The 26,956-nt window shown below is 35.4% G+C and overlaps 1 long non-coding RNA gene across 1 annotated transcript in view; it reads left to right on the top strand.

The window, feature by feature from the left end:
* The window catches only part of LOC145723461 (uncharacterized), a 131,386-nt gene that overhangs the window by 13,290 nt on the left and 91,140 nt on the right, over nt 1-26,956 (top strand). The window contains exon 2 of the long non-coding RNA XR_014148541.1: nt 17,205-17,400. This is a non-coding gene — a long non-coding RNA (uncharacterized LOC145723461). The remainder of the gene's footprint in view (nt 1-17,204; nt 17,401-26,956) is intronic.

Below are 26,956 nucleotides of genomic sequence, written 5' to 3'. Positions count from 1 at the left end.
GAGGGGGGTGGGGGGATAGGTTAGCCTGGTGATGGGTATTAAAGAGGGCATGTACTGCATGGAGCACGGGGTGTTATACGCAAACAATGAATCATGGAACACTACATCAAAAACTGATGATGTAATGTATGGTGATTAGCATAACAATAAAAAATAAATAAAAATTTAAAAAAAGATGGGCTAATTAAAAAATAGGTCAGAATGAAATCTGGGAAACTATGGGAAACTAGTTATTCTCGTAATGCATGTCTATTACATTGTGTTGTTAAGCTGTGTTACATGTTATACATTTCTGTTTTTCTTAAGTTTGAAATTTAAAACTTGAAAAGATAGTTTGTTAATCATTTAGGCATCTAAATTAATTTAGTAAGAACATATCTTGCCATCTAAAATACTTTGTGGTTGTTGTTTTTCATTATTAAAGTGATAGAAGGGGTGAACAGTTTAGACATAATATATCTGAATTTCTGTAAGGCATTAAACAATATACTTAAAGCAATATGGGATAATGTAGATCAAATGAATTATAGGTTGGCATATTAAGGGTTAATTAATCGCCATTCCCAATTATACTATTAATAGATCATAGTGAATCTAGAGGGCAATTATTGATGGTATCTTACAGAGTTTCTTCTTGAATTTTTCAATAAATGTTGCAGAGGTGAAAATAAGGTGGGGAGAGAAAAGCGAACTGATAGCTATTAAGGGTCTATTGTGTAGGCACTGCTGAAATTTAAATGTGGAATGTAACCTTTTACACATAATTTATTAAATTTCATTATTAAAGGCAGACAAATATTACTATCACAATTTTATAGGTAAAAGTGATTATACAGCTGGCATAAAAGTTAAGTTTACTGAATCTATGGAAGGCAAAGTTTAGAATAGCCAAAATATTGCATGTGTAATCAGAATTAGGAACTGAAAGTAGCATATGAATTTAGGTAGATTTTGAGATATTTATTGTGTACATTTTAAAATCAGTTGATAACTCAGTTGACAGTTGTTGTTGCCAAAAACAACAGAAGCTATTGCAAATGTTATCTGTAGAAACCCTGATACTATCCAGAACATGGGGATTAACATCCCCATAATATTCTGTTTAAGTCAAGTAGTTTGGCCTATTGCATTCACTGTGCGAGTCTGAGTATTAAGAGACATATTAACTGCCTGCAACATGTCTAGACTAAAGGGATCAGAATCAAGGGGTCTTTGGAAATTACGCTCTATGTAGAATGATAGGACTAAGAATAAGTATATAAAATGTTGTCTTAAAATTTTGCAGGATATTCCTGGAAAATATACAATATATTCCTTATATCCTATGTCACTTGGATGTCAAAATTAAAGCCATTGGTTTATAGGTAAGCAGATAATGACACACGTAAGGAAAACAACTTTACAGTAATCGTTGTTCATAAGTGTAAAGTTACTTCCTGTCAAGAAAAGAGTTCCAACAGAGAATAGATCCCTCTCTAAAGTGTATCTGAATTTGCTGATAGGTGGAAATGGTAGTAGGTGTGTATCCTTTTAACTTTAAATCATAGGAAATATTTCTATCCCATTCCATTTGTCTGATATCTGTCAGACACTGTTCATTGTTATCATGAAATAATAATGTATATATAATATATATGATATGTAATATATGTACATTCGTCCTCTAGACAATTGTATCTTAGATGATTTTGCAGAAAGGAAAATGGACTGAGAGGATTACAGGAAATATTATAGCATTTTTCCAATAAAATATGAAGACATGAAAGCAGAAATTTTTTTTCCTGTTTTTTCCCCCAAAAACATCTGATGTGGGAAGAATTCTCAGGTTCCCCATTCCATGGGTCTAAGGTAGGGCATTTGTAAATGTCAGAAGGCATTTTTGGTTGCACAAAAAGATAGCACTAAAATTTATTGGGTAGGAGCCAGGGATGCTAAATATCCTGTTTGAATCCCATTAAGAAACACTGTAGGGAATGTTCCACCTTAGGAACTAATCTTTGTTTCACTTACTCATTCAGGAAAAATAATAGTGATTAGTTTTGTTCCAGTTACATGTAGTGATAAGCAAACATAGCCAATGCCCAGGACAGATGTAGTAAGGTGGAGAGGGCTTTGGAGCAGAACATGAAACCCTTTGGCAGTGGCAGAGCTGGGCTTCTTCACATCCAGCAAAAAGTGTCCTTTTTTCAAAGGCTCTGTGCTTTCTTGGGGAACTTTGGGAGGACTGAAAAATTTGTACTTTCAAGTGGTAATATGCTGTATCACCTCCTTATCTATTTAATCATCTCTCTAAGATTCTTTATACTTTTCTTAAAAAAAATGTAAATACCTTAATTATGTCTGCTTGTGTCTTTCTATTATCACACCAGTGTTTTTCAGGATAACCTGAATCACTCAGGAAAAGAACTACCCAAATCGGTGTAGAGACATTTTAAAAATCAAAGTTTTCTTTGAAAAGACAATCTGTGAAGTTATCATTGGAATTATTAATTGAGTAAATACCAGTTATTTACTCTATCTTGTTGTTCAGTTGAATAGAGACCAGGGCTGAGATTCAGGAGAGATGTGTCCTATCAATATCAATTTGATTTCTAAAAAATTATCTCAATATGTTTTTGACTCAATCATATTATTGGCAGGTAGAGATAATAATTGTTAAATATTGTTTTTATGAAAAGACATTTTATGATGGGATTTTTAAATGCTATATAAAAATAAGACTTTGTTATTAAAGACAGTTTTAGATTATTCAGAATAACTTAACAGATGTTTGGTAGTTTTGCTGTCTCATTTCAAGATGCCAAATATGTAACTAAATCTCCTTGGAATTATGGGATCATTTTACAATAATTTCAGATACTGTTGTATAGAAAGACATGCCTGTGATAATGCACATAAACTAGTCCAATAAAAGAAACTAAAGAATAGATATTAAGCCCACTAACCTTGGGCTTTCTCTCCTCAGAAGCAACACACGCACAACAGAGCTTGTGACACTTCAAAATTCTCATTGAAATTCAGATTATAATAGTAAATAGTATAGAACAAACCACTGAAATCCATTCAGAGCACAGAAAAACAAATAAACAAAACACCAGCCTCCAGCATTGTCAAAACTGTACTGCTGAGTTTAGAAGTCAGGCAAGAAAATCAATTTTCTCTAACACATGAATTAAATGAATAAAAACTCAATATGAAGACAGAGGAAAAATAACCCAGCATTCCTAAGCCAACCTCAAAATGCCCATTTAATGGGAGGAAGAAACAGTATTCATCTGCATGTTTTTACTTTTTTATTCAACTACTAATGCCTAGAAATAGTATTAGGCATTTGAAATACAGAGCTACCTCCAATATGTGGCTTCTATTTTACTGGAAGTGCAAACATATGAGCAAATTCAATATGACAAAGGTTTTGATAAAGGATAAGGTGCATAGGAAACAATTTTAAGAGGCACCTAATCCAGATTGGGAGGCCTAGGGAAGCATTAACACCTTGGAAGAGGTGACATCTGTGGTAAACTGAGCCAGTTAAGAATGCATTAATCAGATGAAGTGGTATAAGAGCAAAAGCACACAAAGTAACAAGTGCACAGATGGAAGGTGAGAACCTTGGCTGGCTTGTAATGCAAAAATGAAATAATTCAATATGGTTAAAGCATAGGTTGGAAGCCAAGCAAGAAGTGAAGTTAGAGGTGACCATAGATCATGATGTGTGCCTTTCTGAGTACAGTGAATGTGATGGAGAGTCAGGCATTTAAGGATCTTTGCAGGGTGTTGATACTGTTAGATAAAGTACTGGTCACCATCTTGACCACAATTGATATGAGGATTTTCTAGGTATTATTGCATGCAAATCTTATTTTAATAAAAATAATAGTAAATAGAGGAGTTGAAAGCTGTATTTTAGTACTCCCTATGTTTTGGTTAGGAATAATATAAAGTTGGAAATCAAGGTCTTCGTATATACTGTACTGCTAACAAACCATGATGTAATAGAAAATATGATACTTTGAATCACTAATTCTTTTTCCTAGACCATCTCACTGCCAGAAAAATTTGCAATTCCACTTGTAAAATGTGGAATGTAAAAAGAAGTCATAACTGCTTTCTATCAATCCACAGAAGCAGTAAGATTAATATGACAGTTATAAATATACATCTCAGAACTGATGGGCAGCTTGCTTACTTAGACGTAGAATTGATAACCTTACAACTGGATGGATGTTATTAAGTATACAAATATAACCTACTTCCCCTACCTATTAGGTAGAATGCATGGTAAAGCTTCTGCATGCCTCTTTGAGGGCCAATGATTTACAGTAAGGATTTGCAAATGTTGCTTTGGAAATCTGAATAAAAATTTCTGACCACTGTGTTTGCAACAAGATTTTCGTAGTTAGAGCTAATTATTGAAACTGCGTGGATACCTCAAATAATAGAAATTATATTTAAAGATGATTTTTTAAGGGCTAGAAATAAACAACAAAAACAGTCTGTAAATTCACCTCAGCCTATGGAATTCCTGCAAGTCTGTATTTTCTTTCACATCAAGACCTTTCCATGTGCCCATTGTGCCTGGCTCACCTGTCTTCGACGTGCTCTTTCCCCTACCTGCTTAATCACTCCGGGAAGCTTTGTTTATCCTCCAAGACATTGTCAGATGCCCTTTTCTTTGTCCCAGACTTCTTATGGGACCTAATTCTCCCTCTTTAGACAGTGAGCTCTTAAGCTTGTACACCGTGAAAGAAAGAATAATTGGAACATGTTTAAAAATTTTTGTAGAATTAAATTGGATTAAGACATGTATCTCTTTATAACCAAGAATTGCGAGCAATATTCCTCCTTGCCATGTTATTTGTGAGAGACAAACCACAACTTGTCAAAGTCAAAATCACATGATGATAAGGAATATTTTGTGATTTGAGATAAAGATGCCACATGCAATAAATCACGGTTAAGCAGAATATTTAAAGGAAATTATTTTAATTACAGGAATTCCTCGTTCTTCCTCCATCCCCAAATGGTGCCCACATTATTTTTATTTGAAGCCTTATTACAAATGATGTGGAATTTTATCTGTCAACTTTTCTAGTCCAGTCTGTATAGAATAGGAATGCTATCATTGTGGAGTGAAGCATTCCTTGTGTGTTCACCATCTGGTAAATTTCATGGTCTCTACCTCAAAGATTGGGCTAAATCACACTGAACCTAAGACATACACCAAATCCTTCCTTGTAGGGGGCATTATTGATTTTGCTGCCATTTTTTTGTTCACATTAACTTTAGCTTACATTATTCCCTACATAATTTTGAGTATTAATCTACAGTTTTTAAGTATATTTGTTGCTATGCTATATAGATTTGATGCTCAAAATGATAGAACACAACTTGCCTGTCTTATAAAGGAATTTAAAGATAGTGTGGTAGTAATGTTTCAGAATCACTGATGCCAACCCCTTAAAGTAAACAGATGGTTTGCTTTCCTAGCTCTTTGGATGTTAAAAGGTAAATTCCTCCTAAATTCGAGAACTCTCTTTTCTTGGTCAGAAGAAGGGTATGTCTAGGAAGGTCTTTTGTGGAATAAAAGAAATTATGTTTCCTCTTTAGGAAGGACCATTTTTGAATCAACTACAAACTGTTCTCTAGAACTTCCTGCCTAGAGTGTGCTGACATAGAATATAGAACATCTGCATAGTTGTTATGTGAGATTTTCTGGTCTCCCCATGTGATACTGACTTCTGTGTTTGCAAGCATTCTGGAGCAAGTTGAATACTTTTTCATGGAAATGTAGTTTATTTACAATCATCAGCACTAGTGCTGGGACATCTCATACCATCTTATAACCTTTGCATGCGTGTTTTGCCTTATTTTTTAAAAATTCTGACTGTTAGGATCCAGATTTTCCCATTGCACTACCATTTTACCATGACTAGTTATTTAACTTAAAAATGAAGTAAATGAAGAAAAGAAAGAAAGTATGTAGGTCAAATCAAACCAGAGTATCTTGCAATCTTGAAGTCATATAAAAATGCCAGTAGGGATTTTTGAGAACAGATTAATTATGGTCTTGTTTGTTTTGTTTTGTTGCAGATGGTAGCTTAAAGATGTTTCGAGATAGAGACATTCCCCCATGCATCCCCACCTTATTAGGAAGATTGCCCTAGTTACTTTGATATGTGGGAATTTGGGGAGCTTATCCATAGACACATCTCTCCTATAATATTTCTTATATATATATATATATGTGCTAACGGATGCAGTGCCTTATGTCAAAAGATAATAATACAAATTTAGAGCTCAGCAGATATATAATTTAAGTAAGCAATCAAATTTAGTATTTTTTTTAAGGAAAAGAGAATCATGCCTCTACCCAAAAACTAGTTCATCATGAAAAATGTGGGCTTTTTTACTTTACTCACATAAACAAATTTTATCATTCATAATAAAATATGCAGAAAATATATGATGAGAGCTGGCCCATTTTGAAAGAGCAGTAAGTAACCTAACATTGTGCTGTAAAAAAACGAGGAGAGTTCATCAGGAAGAGGTACTTTCAGTGGCATATTATAGAAAAAAAACAAACTTGTTTTCTAAAGCAACTCCACATGCTACAGACTAATTTATTATTACATTATTACTTCCCTCTAAAATTTGAAATAGTGTGGTTGGAAAAGATTTTATACTTATCAGGAGTTCTAAATCCTTAAATTTTCAGTGCTTTGCATTTTCAATTCTTTATATACTAAAAGGAACAAAATGTTCCAAGCTCTCTCTTTATTTTTATTTCTGTTCAGAGATGCTGCAGAAGCTGTCACAAAGAGGATTATCTAAACATGTGCTGAATTTAAAGCATGTATATGGATAAAGAGATATATGATTCAAGGGGAAAGAACAATACCTCCTGTATGAAAGTGCTTTTATCACTATAACTGATTCCATGCAATCATTATTATGCAGACAAGTTGGAAGCAGCTAAATATTGTGAGCTTCTAGCACAACATAATTAAATAAACACATTGTCCTTTGTGTTTCCAGGAAAGTGGCTATAGAACTTGCCGCCTTTGGCAGTTCTCCAAGGCTGGTGGGCATCTGTGGCAGGGTATTTTTGTTCTCTGATGAATGAAAACTGTAATTAACAAATGGTCTAACACTCTGAACTGTGAAGGGGGAAAAAAAAAGATATGCTTCAGTGTGTATTAGTTCACATTAGTTCTTTGTTAAGTATTGATATGTTATCCCAACAATATTTTGTGAAATATCCCAGCTGTATAATGAGGTACATGTTTGCAATTGTCACATCATATCTTGGGATACAGCAAGAACACAGTACAAGGGTGTCCAGATCAAAGTCATTTACCTCACAAAGTGTGAAGTTAGATAAGAGATGAAGGTGGAGCTGTTTTGGAAGCAGGAGGCAGGCTATAAAGTAGAGAAAATTTTGTAGGGAGAGAGCAGAGCAAATTCTAGAGAGAGACCAACGATATGACCAAAAAGTGTTATCAGTCCTCAGATATGAGGAAAGAGAGAACATTTAAAATAATGACTAAAACCCACATGAATACAAGGTTGTTTCTCCATGATTTATCTGAGGACTGCAACATAAATAAGAATAGCCCTGAATACATAGGAATGGTAAATCCCCCACCCACTCTTCAGTCTTCTTACAAGTGGAGCCACTTGGCCATTATTTAAAACAGAATTCCTCGACCTCAGTGATACTGACTTTTTGGGCCAGATAATTCTTTGTTGTGAGGGGCTGCCCTCTGCATTGTAGGATGTTTAGTAGCATTTATGGGGTCTACCCATTAGGTGCCAGTAGCACCCCCCCTAGTTATGACAACAACAACAAACATCTGCAGAGATTGCTAAATGTTTCTGGAGAACAACTGCACTTCCAGTTGAGAACTGCTGATTTAGAGTTTCTATCTCAAATGCTACAGGTTTCCTAGAACAGAAAGGCTTAAGGGATTGTATGTCAGCATTATTGGTTTTAGCATCAAATCGTCCTTCCTCATAGACTAGTCTTGGGCCTGCATTCAACTTCATGAGAATCAGACTCCAACCTGTGCTTCACTTTTTTTATTTTTTTAAGTGGACTTCTCCAATATCCCTTCTGCCTGTGTCTCTATATTGCTAATTTGAAAATGATTCCATCATTCTAGTAAACAAATCACTCCCTTACTCTTACCAAGGGTCGTTCTTTCTTTCCAGACATATAGTAGCTTTTTCTCCCCTTGTACTGTACTATAATAATCGCTATTTAAATATTTATGATATTTTGCTGATAGAGCTGGTTTATTCACCTAGGATCCAAAGTAGGACATGTATTCCACAGATATGACTGTGGATAGAGTTTTATGCTTTCTCCAATGAGAAAACCAGATTTATTGTCAAGGACCAAGTGAGGAATGAGAACATTCACATCCAGCCTGGCCAAGGCAAAGTCATAAGGCACTCAAGGCAGATACTGCATTAGAATGCCAATGCTTCCTTTTGGAACCAGAAATAAAATTATTGAGCAAATTTATTGAGACAGATGTATTGGAAGTAGTTTGTCATACAATTTCCTTGTGGTAAGTTTTTGTTAAAAAGACTAGTGGAGAATCATATATGTTATCACCATGATTCCTTAACAATATCATCTACAATTATTCCTTCTGCCCTTCTATATCTTCTGAAAGAACACTTGCTGGCCAAAGTGGATTTTCAGAGCATTTGTTATCTAACTTGAATGCGAATGGGGACAAGAAAAGCTTTGTTTTACATCTGTAGGATTCATAGCTGTGTACTTTGTTTAAAACATCTAGTAGGCTTCAAAACAACCATTGATATCATATTATTTCCCCTGTATGTTCAGTTCCTACTTCCCTCTCTGTTTTGCTCTCCACTGATGACCAAACTTTGTACTTAATTGAAAAATCAGAAATAATCAGACATGTACTTTTTTACCTTCCCATCACAAAACTTTGAACTCTGCGTCTGTAACCCCCTACACTGTCTGATATACCCACTGTTACTTTGGATGAAGTATCCCTCTTCCAATTAAACATGTTAGGTGTATCATGCATTCCACCTTCTCAAAAAAAAATGTGACCTCTGTAATTACTCACCTCTTTCCTATTCCTCTAGGGAGATAAAGGCAGACTGAACTAAGGTTATTTGTGGGACCAGAAAGAGTACACAGATGAGAGATGTGGTGGAGTGAAGATTGTAACACATTTTTCTAAACAAGCAGAGAGTGCCATGAATTGGACCTGGGGAAATAAGAGAGGAACATTAATCTTATGATCTTTGATTGATTCACACACACACATGCAAAATTACTTCATATCTTTCCCAGGTAAAGAGAGCTATTGTGGCTTTCTATGCACTTATGAACTTTCTAATGCATCCATGAATTCTTCAATGATGTTTATTTCTAGAAGGATCCTTTTACGTTTTACCTCCCACCTTTGGCAGAACCTTTTTCACATTCTAGTTAAAATTGTGCTTGATGCGGGTCACCTGGGTGGCTCAGTAGGTTAAGCATATGCCTCCAGCTCAGGTCATGATCCCAGGGCTCCTTGCTCAGTGGGGAGCCTGCTTTTCCCTCTCCCTCTCCCCCCCACCCCAGCTCATGCTCTGTCTCTCGATCTGCTGTCTCTCTCTCTCAAATAAATAAATAAAATCTTTTTTTTTAAACCTGTGCATTATGGATAAGGGTGATTCATATATTCACCTCGATAATGGAATCCCAGTGTTTTTTCTTTGTGATGGTGGAGGTTTTATTTTCTTGCACTATATTACCAAAATAACTGTAAGGGCCTTAGAGGGAGAAATATAAAAAAGAAATCTAAAATGATGGTTGTGACTAAATTTCACATGATCCAATGATTAATTCTTCCAGTATATAGTTTGATAATATTTATTCCTTTCCCTATTGTTATTGTATCAAAATATTAGACTTGTTTTTCATTTTTCTAATTTTTAAAAAAAATTTAAAGATTTTATTTTATTTATTTATTTGAGAGAGAGTGCACATTAGCGGGGTGAGGGGCAGAGGGAGAAGCAAGCTCTCTGCTGAACAGGGAGCCTGATGTGGGGTTCGATCCCGTGATCATGACCTGAGCCGAAGGAAGCCACTTAATGGACTGAGCCACCAGGTGCCCTGTTTTTCATTTTTCTAAAGCTTTTTTTTTTTTTTAAGATTTTATTTATTTGACAGAGAGAGACACAGCGAGAGAGGGAACACAAGCAGGGGGAGCGGGAAAGGGAGAAGCAGGCTTCCCGCGGAGCAAGGAGCCTGATGCGGGACTCGAGCCCAGGACCCTGGGACCACGACCCCGAGCCGAAGGCAGACGCTTAACGACTGAGCCACCCAGGCGCCCCAAGCTTTTTTGTTTTTGATAAAATTTACTTACCAGCACATAGCTTTTATTTAAGAAATTAAAAGTGTTATAACTGATATTAATCTACTAGGTTCTTCTCTGAAATTGATAGCCATGATCTCTACTCCAATTTGAAATTGCAGAATTTAAATCTGTTGGATTCCACCAGTTGTCAGTATCTATTGATTTAACAATCTTGAACATACAGCATTGCTTCCACACAAACACTGATACACATATACAATTTCTATAAATGCTTATAAACTGTCACAAAATGATAGGATTTGTAAGGTAAATCCCATGAGATCACTTTATAAATATAATGAGTTGTGTTTATACACTTCTTTTTGTATCAGCTGCTCATCATAGACTTGGAAGAGGGCAATGAAAAAGGACCAATGAAAGATACAAGGGAGGCAAACCAGTAACTGCAATAAGTTAGCAGAGTAAAAAAAAAATCTTTAAAATTAATATCCACTTCTATTTGATCTCTATGGTTGAATGAGCATATATCAATTTCTTGGGACAGTATTGGTTTCAAATTGTGTCATTTTCCCCATGAGCACACTTAAATCAAATTATTAGTTGAAGGTTTGACTTAGAATATATTGCTACTCTATTTCAAATGAACTCAGACTCAAATTTTTAAAGTTTCTATAATCAAACGTGTTCTGAATCTATGTTCTAAAACAAGTAGAGGTAAATACTTGAATAGAGATGCCAAGGTGTGCTGAGTGCACTATGTTTCTTACATTTCCTTATAACATCCATGGACACTATTCTCAATGAAACCTGAATGTAAAAACTGAATAATTCTCTTTGTAAAAATCATAGAGAAAAATGAGATGATTTGAGATTACAAAAATTATTAAAGAGACAGCATTAGCCTTTAGGTTTGTCTGGAGATAATTACATCATGGCTAGCAAAGTTTTCTAGGTTTTGTACTGTGTCTTAACTCTTCATCTAAGCTTTAATTTATTCCTCACCTCTGTGTTGATGAAAATTTACACACACACACACACACACATATATATATAACATTTATAATATATATATATATAAACTTTTGAGGCCCTCAGTTGTCCCAGTTTTTAAAAATTAATTTTAATTTCTCTTTGAAAGATTCACAGTAGTAAAATAACCATTGTAAAACTATGTTTTGTCTTAAATTTTGGCTCTTGGTTTAACATAGAAACTTCCTGGAATAAGTGCTCTCTAAAACACAAATTCCTGGGTGCCCGGGTGGCTCAGTCGGTTAAGCGTCTGCCTTTGGCAGAGGTCATGATCCCAGAGTCCTGGGATCTAGTCCCACATAGGTCTCCCTGCTCATCAGGGAGTCTGCTTCTCCCAGAACCCCTCTCCCTGCTCATGATTGCTCTCAAATAAATAAATAAAATCTTTAAAAAAATAAAAAATAAAACACAAATTCCTTGAAAGTTTCTTCATACAATGAATTATATCAATAATTTCAAATTATGCCATAATCAAAATTTTTCAGTAATAAAATATCCAGACTAGTTATAACCACATAAGATTCTGCTGTAATAATATGTTGCACTACATACTTTAAAAATGTATTTGTTAAAATAGGTCAAAATTGAATTTTTGTATTTCTTTTGCAGCTACTAAGAGGCCTAGTGACTGTGGTTCTTAGTATTGATTGTTAAGCAGAGTAATTTCTTAGACCCTCAATTTCACATATAAAAAGCATCAAGAACAGAAATCCTATTCATTTTCATTCCCTCAGTCATCCTGTTAGAATAGCATGAATTTTCCTTACAGTTTTCCAAGAAGGATGATGAGGTACACTTGTTGGTCCAACAAAGCAACAAAACAGGCATTAGCATGAGGCAGTGACCTGGCAATTAGAAGATAGAGATTTTGTTTCTGCCTTCATCACTTGTTCATTTTGTCACTTGACCATTACTCCTTCTCTATGAGCCTGAGCTCTGATGTCTACACAGTATCTTGTGGAGTACAATAGATCCAGGAGATCCTCAGGAAATATTAAATGATGATAAATGGTCATGGTTAACCTGTCTCTGACCTGTTGACTACAGAGTGTGCTTTATGACTGAATAAACAAAAGGCTTTGAAATTATGGATGGACTTTTTTTTTTCTTTCCTAGCAGTAGTCAGTGTATTCTCTGCTTAATTATGAGTTGGACATAGAAGAAATTATACACAAAGACAGTGGACATCTAGATCTTTCTTTGATGTGCTTACTTTTTAAAGCAGTTCCTCATCCTCTTCTGCTGTTTCCTACCCTTCTTAAAGGTTTATGGAAAATAGCAGCTTTGAAGTTAAATATAATGTAACTTTTCTGGTACTGTAAGGTTATTCTTTTTTTTTTTTTAAAGATTTTATTTATTTATTTGAGAGAGAGAATGAGAGACAGAGAGCACGAGAGGGAAGAGGGTCAGAGGGAGAAGCAGACCCCCCGCCAAGCAGGGAGCCCGATCCAGGACTCCAGGATCATGACCTAAGCCGAAGGCAGTCGCTCAACCGACTGAGCCACCCAGGCGCCCCTGTAAGGTTATTCTAAAGTTGCCTTTCTCTAATAATATTTTTGAACTTTTGAATAACTTTCATTTCATTTCCCTCCAGATGTGTGCCTTATATGTTGCATGTATTTTATGAGTGGTTTCATCTATCTGTTTGTTTATTTACTTGGGGCATTACTCTTACAACACACAAAATAGTATTGTAAATGGGCTGAAAAGGATAATGCATTGTCCCAAAACAAGAACTAAGTTCATACTTGATATTCGAATATGATTGGCTTTTTCAGATGTAAAATCATTTCAAAGGTGGGTTGGTAGGCAAGCCCTTAAACTAACTTGCACCTCTCTAAAATTCAAGCTACATTTTAAAATAAATGTACTTTAAAATTTGAAAAGATTTAAATCTCTATTTGTAGGATTTTCTTTTAAATGGCTCTGTTGTTTTGCTCTGTTTTAGGTGAAGCAATTCTTTCAGCCTTACTTTATATTCTCAGGTTATCAAGATAATGAGTTTCATCCTTTTTTTTTTTAAGATTTTATTTATTTATTTATTTGAGAAAGAGAGATAGTGAGAGAGAGCACGGGCAGGGAGGAGAGGGAGAAGCAGGCTCCCTGAGAGCAGGGAGCCCAACATAGGGCTCAATCCCAGGACCCTGAGATCATGACCCGAGCTGAAAGCAGACACCCAACCGACTGTGCCACCCAGGCGCCCCGGGTTTCATCCTTTTAATTGATCTCAATTCTTACCTTTTTATAAGAATTTATTATTTTCACAACAATAGGGGAGAGCCATTCTTTATCAAAATGCAGCTGTCTGATATTTATTGAAATAAACATTTCTGATAGCATTTCTCAGAATCTAAGAAAAAGAATTCTCTGGCTGTTTTTTCATTTTTGCTTGTGTTTATGCTAACTTTGTTTTTGGTATATGATATGTTTTCTCACTTTTAAATCAGTTTTATGTTTCTTTATTGACTGATAATGCTTCTACACAAAAACAGAACATTGCAAAAATACTCAGCAGATAGTGACAAGGTCTGAAAGTCTTCCTGGAAAGTCAGTAATTGGAATTCAAAAATAGTTAGATCCTGTGTATAAGAGGCATTTTTCTTATTTCTACTATACCTGAGAGGAGATTTCACTTTATATGCATAGAACAAAGTCTTTTGTATGTATTAAACCAACTTTATGACAACAGGGAATCTTTGTGGGTCTGAAAAATCAATGAAATATTTATAAGAAAAAATAGCTCCTGAGAACATGCAGTCCCCGGTCATCATCCTGTGTTATAGGTGATGGCTTCAGCCATTTTCAAGTTACCAAATACAATTTACTACTATAAAATCTTCCTCATCACAAAGCTGAGCTCTTTCCAAATTGATACAAGTTATTGCCCTGCAAGGAGGTAATGCCCATCTCCACTCAGAGCTCAAAGAGTTAATGTTCAGCACTTGGGACGAATTTGGCTGCCTGAAAGAGCCCCTGGAGCAGTAATGGCTCTTTTCTGGTGATCTGTATATCACTGCACTTAGGTTCTAGGATGCCCAGAGTGCTTCAGATGTGGATTTATTTTGTTACTGGGCTTAATGCACCCACTTGAATATTTAGATAAGTCACTTTTCTGTCAAATTTGTTTTTTGAATATCAAACACTTAAAAATAATGCTGATAAATAGGCAGTGGATACAATTTTTCTCTGTGTAAGTCTTGACATCCATTTTGAACTGGAGCAGGTATAGATCAATAAGAAATATATAGGCACAGATGGACAGACAAACTGACTGGTTTTACCTGGCTGGGTTTGCACAGCTGTCACGTGTGACCATGCAGCTTGGGCATCACATAATTCTATAGAGAGCCCTGGTCACCTCTAGTCTCTGTCTGGGTAGTGCGCAGTTGGCATGACAATATGTGGAGACATCGACACAGGTAGATTCAAAGCAAGTAAAGAGTTTGATTAACCCATTATTATAAAACTGCTTAACATTTCCAGAGCTGGTTACCTGAGTAAATCAGACCCTTGCCTGATCTGATTACTTTCTTTTCTTAATGGCCTTTGATCTTAGACTATAAAAACCAGAATTAAGAGTTCCTCTAGTTCAAACTTCATACTATCTAGGAATAAAGTAACACTCTTATCATCCAGGGACTGAACTAAGCCACATAACTAGTTAGTGGTTGTCAAAGCTACATACAAAATCCAAGTCTATAGACTTCCTTTCCAGTGATCTGTTTTCAAAACTCTATGCTCTCTTTAGCTTATTAATGTGTTGACAGCCACCTCTCACCTGAAGATTATAAAATACAACACAGGGAAGTGACCTTACAATAATAGAATCCTGGTTTTAGTCTCTCTTCAAGTCCATTCTGCTATAGGGATTCCGTAGTTTTGATCTTGGCTTGTTAACCTCATTAGCATTGATTCTCAACACCTGTGCCTGTGGTTAGTTGGGGACCTAGGGTGTATGACTTCTTTGTACCAGAGCCCACAACCAATCATCATTTCTCTTGTGACCTAATAGAATATGAAGAGCCAGAAATAGTGAATCTGGAATCAGTTATGGATGTTGAACAGGTTATAAAAATTTTGTGTATAATATATATATTATATATATTAACTTTGTGTAATACGTATGTATTTCATGCAACAGAGGTTTTGGACAATAGGCGAAGCATGGCAAAATAATTTTTCTTTCTTTTTTTTTTTCCTAGTGAGGCTGATGGGGTTTTGTTTACTTTCCTAATGAGATGCTGATTTACATGTTTTGGAGAACACTTACTCTGTGTTCTCTGTGCATGGTTTCAGCCTTGCAAATCTGAATTGGAGGCATGCATGAGTCCAGAGCAGATGTGTGCAACTGGGCAAACCGTTCTGCCATTGCTCTTCCTTGGAATGATAATCCACATGCCGGGATTTCAAATGAATTTAACACACATTTTCTTGATTAATGGAAAATGGCAGAGTGTAGGAGACTGAAACAGTTCGTGCTTTGCTTGATTAATTAATAAGGGACTCTCTTTTCCCAGCTTCAACTCATTATGCTAATGAAGTGTCATCAATTAAGGCTTTCCCTTGATTATTGAATCTGTCAGGTAGCGCTCAGTGAAAATGCTGCATTCCTTTGCTGTCTGGGTGGAATTGCCATTACAGCCCTTTATGAACTGCTCCTTCCGTTAACTGCTGTTTGTTCTTTCTCATTATTGTGTCTTTTTCTTGACCTTAAGAAAGATGATTATGGAAAGCTTGGAATAAACTGGAAAATGTTATCTCTGGGAATATGGATCAAGAAAATGTGGTAACAGAAATATATACACCATTCTTCATTCAGAACACATTTGTAATTAATGATACAGTAAAAAATGAATCAAAAGAATTCGGTGAACTTTCTGAAGTCTTTGACATTAGATTAGATAAGCAATTCCAAAATAAATGGTCATTAACAGTTTCTCACCCTACTATTCAAATTAAATTTTGAGAGGAAGGGTTTTTTCCTAAGGGAAATACTCTGATAACAAAAGAGTATGTATTTAAATGTTTTATTCTATTCATGTGAAGTTCTAATTTGTTTACAAATATTACTTAGATTTGTATCCAAGGTGAATAAGGTGACAAAATGTAAAAAGAATAGAATATAACCAAATACAGCCTCTAGATCAAGATTAGGAAACATTTTTATGTGTCTTAGTGGCCTTTGCTCTTCACTGAAGATGAGGCTTTTGGTATGGATGAATTCTATCCACTCATGTTGCCAAATCCACTCATTAGGGAACACCTTACTTTAAGATTAGATAGTACCCATTAATGAGAGACTGTTAAGCCATTCATTAAAGATTATAAGTAATGGAATACCTGAGTAATGCATTTACAATCACCTATCCCATCTCGGTTTTGGAAATGCACATCTTAGGGGAGCAACATTGACGCATTTGTTTAATTTTCTCATTTCATTTAACCTAAAGTTAAAAAAAAAGTAGTTTTATATTTTTTTGGAACATCTCTGGCTTTATGGGCAAAAAATTTTAAACCAGTGGTGTCATCTGTTTAATTAATCCATCAATGTCTCTGTTTCCCTAACTGTAGAATGAGGAGATAATGTTCATTCCTGGGTACTTTTCTGGAGATTTTGGGTATAAATAAATGGGAAAGAAAATGGGATACTTTACTACTTGCTTTTAGGGAACACATTTATATTCTGGTGCTGTGGGTTTTAAAATTAGAGGAAGACATTTGATAGAGCTTATTGCTGAGTGTATTGATGCTTAGTTACCTCTATCAGTTATACTAAGTTTAATTCTCTTTTCAGAGAGCACTCCTTTTCTCTGCTTTCAGGAATAATGTTTCCAGTTCAGTGGAACTCTAGAGGTGCTGTCTTCAGGCCACATCTTTAACTCTCTCCTGGGTCCTAAACCTATGACAGTGCTGAGGAAAGACTGATTAATAAAGTGAACAAAGTGTGCTGCTGAGCAGAGGCAGTATTGACTGCCTCAATAAGGAATCCCTGCATTATCTTCTCAGAAGGATTCTGGTAAGAAATTTATCTAAATCTAAGGATGGACAAGTGGGAGGTTGGTATTCAACAGAATTCAGGACTCACACTGTAGCAGTGCTACTCCTTTAGAGGACTAGCCCCAAGGAGCAGATTCCCCACATGTGGCCCTGCACAAGGGCCATCCACTCAACCCTCATGGCCAGGGTTCAGTTTGATCATCATACTTGCATTTGCACATATGGTTTGGAGACATGGTAAAATAACCTTTTAAAAACAGAAACTAGTGGAAGATCAAATTTCTCAGGTAAAGGAAAATTGGTTTTAGATTTTAAATCCAAGCCAGAGTGCATGCATTCATTGTCATCATTTTAATCTTCTATTCATTTTGTTTTGTTTTGATATCAAAGTCATGATGATTGACTATGTAGGGTGTGATGGGCCGAAAGATATCTTTTAGAATACATTACTCTCCATAAGTTTCTTCTTTTTAACAATAAAACTTCACTTTCATTGAAAAAAAAAACAACTTAATTTCAACTTCTCAACAAAGGTACATGTTCATGCTGTCATTAAATTTGAAGTTATTTATAACACTGCAATGTTGGTTGAGTGAGAGAAATAGAAAAGTATCATAGGTTTGAGGATATGAGATATGACTGTCATTCATAACTAAAGTCATGCTGGGTGTATAACATAATCTCATCATGTCTCGCCTGGTTTGAAATACACACTAAAATGTGTGTAGAGAGGAATGCCATATTTATGAATTTTAATTATTTCTAGCAAAAGAGACTTCAGGGCCTGAATATATATGAAGTTTGCAGAGCAACAGATAAACAAAAGGTATTTTTTCAGATGGACAATGTTACGTGTTTAGTCAATAACCAACAGTTAACTGAAAGGCAATAGGATATAAACAGTTTAATAATCACGTATTATAAGAAGGCACTTTACTCGGGGTGCCAATGGGTCACTTGTTCCTCTAATACAATTTGTTCTTCGTTGGAATTGAGCATTATGTGAGACACAGCATAGAGAAGTAGTTAAATATGTAAACCCTGGAGCCAAACAGCTGAGGGATGAATCCTAGCTCTCTCCTCTTTACTGGCTGTGTAAACATGAGCAATCTCTTTAACCTTCCCATGCTTCATTTTCCTCTTGCATAATAGTAATATACCTACCCTGTTTAGTTATGTGGATTAAATGAGTTAATAGATGTTAAGCTGCTAGAATTATGTTGGCGCTGATTAAATGCTATAGAAGTATTTGCTATTATAATATAGGGCAATATATTATACTTGCAGTTTTGACTGAATTTTAGGATCGGATAGATAGATGTTTATATTCTGTCACTGTAGGTAGCTTTATTATTTTATTTTTTGTTTTTGGATCTTGGGTAAGTACTGAGAGTATTGAGCCTCGATTTTCTCATCTGTAAAACAGGCACAATGACAGGACCTACCATATGTTTCATGAAGATTGAATAAGCTCTGTTAATCATTGCTTAATAAATATAATCATTATCTTTAATTTTTATGTACATATGGAATACCTTTGCCACACTGATATTGTTTATGGTCCTTGACCACATTCAGGATATGTTAAAATCCCTTTGTTTCAGATGTATAAACTAGAAAGAGGAGTAATGTAATATACTCCACAGTCAATATTAAATATGTACTATTTACCATGTATTTTGTAGTCCAGTGTTCTTCTCCCTTGCCACAACAAACCCCTGAATTATATCAGTAAAACAAACATGACAACCCTAACAGAAATGAATTATGTAGACACATAAAGTCCTTCCTACTGTTAAAAGATACTGGTTTTCTTAAAAAAGGAAAGTAATATTTGCCTTATAACTGGTATAATTGTATCTAAGCCACAGAGTGATCAGAAATTAGAGCTTTATTGAAACTTGAAATTTTCCTCTCTACCTTTTTTTTTTTTTGACAAGATGCACATTACTCTTGAAACAAAATATAAAACCTCACAGCATAATAATAATTTCATCATCACTGATATCAAAACATGTATAAGCAAAGAGACAGTGACCAGGGGAATATATATATTCATTCAAAAAACTGAAGGAAGAAGTCTTTCCTTTCAAATTATAAAATGTAAATTATGAATGACTATAAATTCAGTGTTACTGTTGCTCTCTCTGTTAAACATATTTTACTTTTACTTTTCTTTACCCTTAATACTTTTATATTTTTACACATATTTGATTCCTCATGAGTTATGCAACCACTTTTGAGAAATTCAAAAGTGAGGTGAAGACTACTACCTGCTCACCTTCTCTTTTTTTTCTGGGGGCAAAACTAAGGCTCTTTTTTTGATTTCCCTTGCAGATTGCTGTGAATGTAACCAAGTATACTCTGGTAAAATGTGAGGAAAGTGATATGCACATTTCTGGGTCCATCTTATAAAAATCACCCATGAGCACTGCTTTATATTTCTTCCCCTTTCTTCTGCCCTAAATAAAAACTCCTAAAGTGCCCCTACTCCCAGGATTGGTCATTGCCTAGGTATGTCCCAAGACAGTTTGCATGAGAATGATACTATTTTAAATTATTACATGTTTAGCTCCCTTTTCTATAGCCCAGCTCACCCTAACTAGTAGAAAAATGATATTATCAAAATGGAGTGCTGCTGTGAAAAAATTAAAATGTGTTCTAATGTAAAATTTTGCTCTAACAACAAAAAACAAATGGAGGTCATGTGGTAGGTGGTGAGACAAGATGGGTACAGCAAGTGACAAAGTGGAATCGGGGGCTATGTGGTGGCCAAACATCTTGAAAACTTTCACTTGTAATCATTTGGAAGGTAGAACAAATGCCTGCTGGACCCATAGCTCTAGGGTGAATGATGAGAAAAAGCTAGAACGTTTATAAATGTGTGACTGTTATTTGCTACACTGAGCCATGTATTATGAGAAAGAGCTGAGCTCAGGCAAGAATTAGCTGGTTTTCAACAGAGATTGAAGGGAATAGAGAAAGCTAGATTAAAAGCATCGTAGGGTTTGAAAACGAAACTTCTCTGAACCCTGAACAATTAGAGATAAGACTGAAAAAAGCTCTGAGGACCAGCAGCACATTAAGACACTATTATAATCAAAGAGCTTCAGCTCCTGCGAAAATCAACTTGAGAAGGGCCATCTTCTCCTGCACCCCTGCTGTTTCAAATGACCTTAAAGCAATATTGGTGAGAGAGAGAGACAGAGGCAGAGAGAGAGAGATGGAGAAAGAGGAAGAACAAAGAAATAAAGCCAGCTTAATAGAGCTGACTTAAAAATTATGGCTAGGAAAAAATTTTGGCAGCATTTACTGGAACATGGAAATGACTGGAACGTGGAACTTTATCAGAAGCATATACATTTTTAATGGAATTATATTGTCTCAGAAACCACAAGCCCATAAAATTATTAACAATTTGGGAATTTCAGTGATACGGGTATGGGGATTTGGGCATTATTCTTTCAACTTTTCTATAAGTCTGATGTTATATTAAAAACTTGAGAAGGGCCATATGCACCCCAATGTTAATAGCAACAATGTCCGCAATAGCCAAACTGTGGAAAGAGCCGAGATGCCCTTCAACAGATGAATGGATAAAGAAGATGTGGTCCATATATACAATGGAATAGTACTCAGCCATCAGAAAGGATGAATACCCAACTTTTACCTCAACATGGATGGGACTGGAGGAGATTATGCTCAGTGAAATAAGTCAAGCAGAGAATGTCAATTATCATATGGTTTCACTTATTTGTGGAACACAAGGAATAGCATGGAGGACATTAGGAGAAGGAAGGGAAAAATGAGAGGGGGGTGGGAATTGGAGGGAGAGATGAACCATGAGAGAATATGGACTCTGAGAAACAAACAGGGTTTTGGAGGGGAGGGGGGAGGGGGGATTGGTTGGCCTGGTGATGGGTATTAAGGAGGGCACATACTGCATGGAGCACTGGATGTTATATCAAAACAATGGATCGTGGATCACCACATCAAAAACTAATGATGTATTGTATGGTGATTAACATAACATAATAAAATAAAAAAAATAAGAATAAAATAAAAATTTAAGAAGAAATCCTCATCTCCCTGTAATGGGGCAAAGTAGAATGTGATCATCACATCCAGTCAATGCCAGGAATTTCACCAGCAGGGAAATAGTTGACCAAACTGTGAAATTTCCAAGTAGGATATACTTCATCCCACTCACTTCAGATGTAAACACTGAAGACAACAAGGAGGGACTTCTCAAAGGGCAGAGCCAAGGGCCACAGGATACACTGAAGAAGAAGGGAATATCCACCCAGAAAGCAGACTGGATATAATCAAAAACTTTCTTTAGGTCCCTGGGAAGGGGCTTTCCACGATGACTACCTTGCCAGATTCTATCCTACCATAAACTAGAAACCGTGATGTGTTTCTCATTTTTTCCTTTCTTAAACAGGAGTTTTCATACAACAAACCCACTTTTGCCCTAATGTTGAGTGTGGAGGGACTCATAACTTCTCTCTCAATTCATAGGTCATTAGAGTATAAGGAACCAAATTCAAACCTAATAGACTTTGGGCATACTTCCCTAACTAGTGGGTAATTAGGTTGTCTCAGTTGGGCAGGAGTAAATATGCACACGGGTGGAGGGACCAACTTGGGTGGCGGCTATTTGCAGGCATCCAAGAAAACATGTTCTTCTTTATCCTAAACTACATTTTCCAGCTTCTCCTGTACATGCACCTATAGTCAATTCTGTGAATACCCCTCCCCTGCGCCCCTCCCCCCCCCCCCCCGATCTCTTAAAAGTACGCCTCCATGCTCATTTCCCATTCTGACTGACTGGGAGTATGATCTCCAAGGCAACCTTGCACACTCCATATTGAAGTTAGAGAAGTCGCCCTCAGTTTGGATTCTCAAGTGATTTGGTGGAGGAGACATTCCCCATACCCTGTAAACTTGGAAATTCCATGGAGCAAGAAGTAACTTCCCATCATGCTGATCTTTTATATATCTGGGTCCAGTTGTTTTTTTAGCCTAGCCTACATAATAAATACAAAGGATAAAATCTATAAAATCTAATTGGTACTGTAAAGATCGAAGAAATATTTTAATACAAATTTAAAACTGGTTAGAGGGTTAATTTAAATATCTCAAACTACGTCTAACATGTTTCAAATTTTGTAAATGAAAGATAAAATTAGGCTAAAACACCTTTTAAAATGATAGGTTGTTTAGATTTCCTTACACTCTACTGATGACACTTAAAACACATCTTGAGTTTATCTTTGTCCTAATTTTAAAAAAGAAAAGCTGAAAGATACTCCCAAATTATTTTGTGACTGTATCTAGAAAGAGCAGAAAATGCTAATACTACTTGTCACCTTGCTACTGTATTCTAGGATACTGAAGTGTTAGAAGTCTATTATCATGTCACTTGAAAATAGTTTTTTGCACTACTGAATAATCTTCATATCCCTGGAAGCAGAGTTTTGTCACTGTGATTCAAAATATACTTTAGCAAAATATTTTTTGCAAACCAAAAAGAATGTAATAGAGCTTACTGTTCATATTTATTCCAGCTAGATATACTTTTCCCTTATAAACTCCATTATAGTAAATCAGTAACACGAAAAGGAGGTAAGTGTACCCAAATATTAGCTATTAATCTAATACAGAAATAAAAATACTTAAAATGAAGCTTTATGTCAGCAAATACACTTTAAATTTCAATTTCTGTTATATTAAAATTGTTCTTGTTTTCATGGAGAAATTCTTTTTACATTTTTATTGTATTTTCAGATGATCTCAATTGGAGTATCAGGGGCCAGTTTGTTTTTGTTTTGTTTTTTTAACTCATTTTATTTTTCTTGATATGTCCAGGAAGTTGAAAAGTAAATTAGGAAACATAATGTTCTGGTGAAAAAATATCAGGTCTTCTTGTGCTGAGGTAAATGCAAGCAGTAATTCTGCGCTGCAGTTATTACTACAGAATCAGTAAGTATAGAACTGGAAAACAAATGTATCTTGCTGGAGGTTTAATCAACCGGCAATCTCCAGTAGTGTCCTTCTGTGTAATAGTGTCATTTTTATGAAGAATTTATTAACTTACATTTTATTTTTGAATCAGTGCATGCAAGAGCGGTGTCATTATTTAATAGTTATACCCTGCTAATTTCCATATAGATCATGTTCTAAAGGTACATCTAGGAATGAGAGGACAAAATGGAGGCAGGACCAGATTTCCCCACAATATATATTAAACTTTAGAGTTAAAGCTGTTACTCTTTTAAGCAATTAAAATGTGATAAATTATGTAATAAAATGTATGTCCTAGAGGTTTACAACATGTTCTTGTTAAAAAAAATAATAAAACTAATGCATATTCATTCTAGGAGGTTAAAAAAAAAGAAAATTTACCCATAATTCTACCAAGGTATAATCATTTTCTGTCTAGCTTCTTTCTTCCTATCTATTTATCTATCTATCTATCTATCTACCTATCATACATCCATCTATCATTTATCTCATCTGTTCTTTTAGACTTTCTAAGTTTGTATGTGTATGTATATATATTTTCTTTATTTTTACCAAATTGGATTATACAATTTATGCAATTTTATCTTCTTCTTCTTTATTTACTTCACTATGTTGTGAACATTTTTTCTATCACTAAATATTCTTATAAAATAGAATTTTAGATAGCTTCATGGAATTCTTTATATAGATATACTATATATTCATCTATTTACCTATAGTCAAACACTTACTATTTCTAATTTTGTCTCTTACTAAAACTATTTCTGTAAACATTTTTTGCATAATTCTATAGCCCAGTTTTTACTATTTTATAATTATAGATTCTTAGAGATGAAATTGCTTGGTCACCAAGGAACAGCCTCTTTTAAAGTGTCTTGACTTTAACTGCCAAAGTGACTTCAGACTAGATATACTAATTTAATTCCAACCTACAATACCTAAGAGGACCTGTTCATTGTACCCGAGCCAATATTAAGTAGTACTCTCACTATTAAAATATTTGATAATTGATCATTTAAACTGTATCTTATTACTTTTTTTTTTAAAGATTTTATTTATTTATTTGACAAAGAAAGAAGCAGTGAGAGAGGGAACACAAGCAGGGGGAGTGGGAGAGGGAGAAGCAAGCTTCCCGCCAAGCAGGGAGCTCGATGTGGGGCTTGATCCTAGGACCCTGGGATCATGACCTGAGCCAAAGGCAGAGAGAATCTCCAGCAGAGTGTTGCCTGTGTTCATGACCTGAGCCGAAGTCAGATGCTTAACGGACTGAGCCACCCAGGTGCCCCATAGTCGTTCTATTTTTAATTTTTTGAGGAACATCCATACTGTTTTTCATAGCAGCTGCACCATTTTACATTTCCATCCACAGTGCACAAGGGTTCCAATTTCTTCACATCCTCACCAACACTTGTCATCTTTTATGCTTTTAATAATAGCCATCCTAACAGATGTGAGGTGATATCTCATTGTAGTTTTGATTTTATACCCAGCATGTCTTGATCCATAGAGTTTTTGCTGTTCAAAACAATATATATATATCACAATCTTAGAAGAAATTTTGTTCTTATTCAAATGAATTAATTTCCACATGTTTACATTCTGCCTTTTATGCCAAACTTGGTTAAAAAATATAATTGAGTATAATTTGAAAAGTGAAATAAAATAGTATGTGATTCTTTCTTCTACTGGATGTGGACATATTTGGTTATTAAAGAGTTGTCTTTATGTGATTTAGTGACTTTAGCAGCAACATTGAAAATATACTAATTTTTAAAATGTTTAAATAAATAATCAGTTAATTACCAATTATCTGCTTAGACATATAAGCAACAGTAAAGATTTGAAAAATAGCATTAGGTTGGATAGCTTTAATAGTCATCACTTACCAGGATGATAAAGCCATGATATTATACCAGGAAAGAAGACATATTTAGAATGCTGTCCTCATATTTATTCAACCATGACTCTAACAAAAAGGTTGGTACTAATATTTGTATAATATCAAATGGAATCCTCAAAGACTGAAGACCAAAGAATCAAGACCACTGATGGTCTTGATAATGATAGAATAGTGGAGTCTTTAGTGAGAGATATAAGAGGTCAAAGTTACCTCCCTTGACCAGCCATTACAAAATTAGTGTTACTGATTTCAGACTTTAGAGTTAACTTTTCTTTCAAACTCCAGACTTCTGAATCAAACTTTCTACTGGATATCTTCATCAGAATGTTCCACAAGCACCTTCATAAAATTAAGCATCTTTTTTTTCCCAAAATATTTTCTATTACCACTGCCTCTGCCCCAGTCTAGACACTTGCCATTATCCATTATCTAAAATTTCTCACTGGAATTGTTGGAATTGTCTCTTAACTGGTTGCCCTGCTTCTTGCTCTCTAATCGTTTTAATATCTATACTGAGTTATATTTATTTTTTTAAAAGATTTTATTTATTTATTTATTTATTTATTTATTTATTTGAGAGAGGACTCGGTCTCAGGGGCTTGCTCCCAGGACCCCAACATCATGACCTGAGCGGAAATCAGATGCTTAACTGATTGAGCCACTCAGGCACCCCTGATGAGTTTTGACTGAGACCTGAAAAACATTTGTTGGATTTCTCATCAGAGGAATGTTGGAGAGCTTACAGTCATGGAGAAAGGCATCTGCAAAAGCAAAGTGGCATGAGAAAGCTATCAAGTTTAGAGCAGAGCAACTATTTTGATAAAATATGAGTGCCAAGTGCCTAGTTGAGATAGTCCTCTAGAATATGTCATGAATATCTAGTTTGTCACATTGAGCTTAGGGGCCACTTAGGCAATTAAAACACAGAAATGGCACAATTTTGTGCATCAGAAATATAACTCGGTGGGGTGCCTGCGTTGCTCATTTGGTTAAGTGTCTGCCTTCGGCTCAGGCATGATCCCAGAGTCCCGGGATGGAGTCCCACATTGGGCTCCCTACTCAGCGAGGAGCCTGCTTCTCTCTCTCCCTCTGTCCTTCTCCCTCCTTGTGCTCTCTCTCTCTCTTTCTCTCACTCAAATAAATGAAATCTTAAAAAACAAAAAACAAAAAACCTCATCAGTAAAGTCATATCTGACTCCTGGAGGTAAACTTAAGTTCCCCTCCTACACACCAACGTGTCATTAATTACACTTAAATTTTGTTTCTCAGTTTTCTTCTCTCCAGATTTAAGATCTCTTGAAGTAAAAGATCATGTTTTGTTGTATTTATATCAGGAAACAGAGTGGTTAAGCCTATGGCAGAATCTAGCACAATGATATCAGTCTCTTTAGGGGCCACAGTGGAGTTGGATATATTCACATCATTGGTGGGCTCTGAGTCATTCATCAGAGATTCAATTTGAGAAATTGCCCATTTATCTGCTTTGCATGTTGGTTTATGGCATAATTTTTTGGGGGGGAGGGGAAGAAGGGCTATTAATTTTTTTTAAATAATAGAAGAGGTACAGGGTTTGGACTGAAACCAACTTTGCTATAAAAACTTCTATAGCATGTTGTCATTATTTATTCTTGAGTAAGTTACTGAATAT

This window comes from Leptonychotes weddellii, chromosome 9, assembly GCF_054177405.1.
Source record: "Leptonychotes weddellii isolate Sample4059 chromosome 9, ASM5417740v2, whole genome shotgun sequence".
NCBI lineage: Eukaryota > Metazoa > Chordata > Mammalia > Carnivora > Phocidae > Leptonychotes > Leptonychotes weddellii.
This window is presented reverse-complemented; position numbering and strand designations above follow the sequence as displayed.